This window comes from Stegastes partitus, unplaced genomic scaffold, assembly GCF_000690725.1.
Source record: "Stegastes partitus isolate 25-593 unplaced genomic scaffold, Stegastes_partitus-1.0.2 Scaffold1940, whole genome shotgun sequence".
Taxonomy (NCBI): Eukaryota; Metazoa; Chordata; class Actinopteri; family Pomacentridae; genus Stegastes; species Stegastes partitus.
The window spans coordinates 138,227-140,160 of record NW_007579671.1 but is presented as its reverse complement, the minus strand read 5'-3'; the positions used below and the strand labels follow the sequence as shown (position 1 = coordinate 140,160).

At 54.1% G+C, this 1,934-nt stretch overlaps 1 protein-coding gene across 1 annotated transcript in view; it reads left to right on the top strand.

Moving 5' to 3' along the window:
• The window catches only part of card9 (caspase recruitment domain family, member 9), a 6,535-nt gene that overhangs the window by 3,079 nt on the left and 1,522 nt on the right, over window positions 1-1,934 (top strand). The window lies entirely within an intron of this gene.

The following is a 1,934-nucleotide window of genomic DNA, read 5'->3' as shown; positions in this document are numbered from 1 at the left end:
ACCCGGACCGCCTCTGTCCTCCTCTGACCTCCTGCTGACCTCCTCTGATCTCCTCTGACCTCCTGCTGACCTCCTCTGTCCTCCTGCTGACCTCCTCTGATCTCCTCCAACCTCCTGCTGACCTCCTGCTGTCCTCCTCTGACCTCCTGCTGACCTCCTGCTGACCTCCGCTGACCTCCTCTGACCTTCTGCTGACCTCCTCTGACCTCCTGCTGATCTCCTCTGACCTCCTGCTGACCTCTGACCGCTGTGTTTGCAGGTGGAGCGTCTGAAGAACACGGTGCTGCGAGCAGAGAACCAGACTCGACTGCTGCGCCGACGAACGCTGCGACCGCTGCAGGAGGTGGAGACACGCTGACACTAGTCCACCGATGTCAGACCGCTGTGTAGAACGGTCTGCTGCTCCCATCAGCGCTTTGCTGCAGGGGGACATGCTCCCACTCTTTAAAACCATCACAGTTGTTGTGGGCGGAGCTAAAAACTGGAATCAGCGATGGTGTTCCTGAGAAACAGCACCTGCCTGGTTGCTGTACTTCATGGTTGAACTCTGCTGCTGGAACTTGAAGTGTTGCGTGTGCAGGTCGCTGTTGTTCCTGCGTGACTTTAAAACAGTCACAAGTAGTCTGAGCCAAGCAGCTACAGCTCACATGGTTCAACTTCTCATAAATACCATCTGCTGAAACGAGATGAAGCGAGTTCCTTTGAGGACCTTTTCTCATTTTGTTCCTTTAAACTGTTTTTATGGAAACATTTGAATAAGTCTGAGTTAATTTCATCCATTCAACCTGCAGAGAAACAGAGTAACTGCAACACGGAATAACACGCGAACATGTGTGTTTCAGAGCAGGAGTCTGGCTCTGCCCACAGGAACCTTCTTCCATCCCAGCAGACTGGAGGAACCGAAGGAGGAGAAACAGGAGGAGAAACAGGAGGAGAAGAAGGAGGAGAAGAAGGAGGAGAAGGAGGAGGAGATGCAGCAGCAGCAGCAGCAGCAGCAGCAGGGTCCAGCTCTTCCCCAGATGAACCTCCTCACCACAGTGTTCAGACTGAGGAGAGAACTCCACCGAGCAGAGGAGCAGAGAACCAGGGTGAGGAACAGGAGGAGCAGAGAACCAGGAAGTGTTTTACAGCAGTTAGTGTTTCCAGATGATTCACATGTTGCGTTCAGGGTCTACATGAACGTCCATGTGCAGAATTAGATGGGTTGGCTGTCTCTGTCCAGAGATGCGTTACAGTGTTTCAGAGGAGCACACAGCAGAACCACGTCTTGGGTTCTAACCCGCATCCCTCCAGGGTTTCAGTTTCACAGACCTTGTGTGTCAGGTATCTGCCCTGGTTCTGGTCCGTGGAGGTGATCTGTGTCTCTGTCCGGTTCTGGTTTGTTCTCAGAGTGTGGAGGTGAAGGAGGAGATGGAGCTGCGCTGCGCTCAGCTGAAAGGAGACGCTAAGATTTACCGTCAGCAGAACAAACAGACCCTCCGACAGCTGGAGGAAGTGATCAGGGAGAGAGACCAGGTGAGGCGGTGTCTGGTAGCGCTGCTCTCCAATTGGTGTTTCAGGTGCCGGCATCACGGCCGCAGGGCGATGATGTCAGTGATGATGTCAGTGAGTGTGAGCTCTCTGATTGGTGTTTCAGGCACTGGCATCGCGGGCCGAGCAGCAGGAGGAGGCGCGGCTGCTTCTGCAGGAGAAGGATCAATACAGGGAGCAGGTCAGACAGCTCACCGAGCAATCTGATAGGCTGGAGCTGCTCCTGCTAAAGACACAGGGGGAGGAGCTACAGCTGAGGACACGCCTCCGCAGAATCACCTGTAACTCTCACCAGGTGAGGGTCAGGAGGAGAAGGAGGGTGAAGCAAATGAAGGTGATGATGTAATGATGTTGGCTTTCTCCCACAGTGTGAGAGGAGTGTAAGCAGCGAGGAGGAGGAGGAG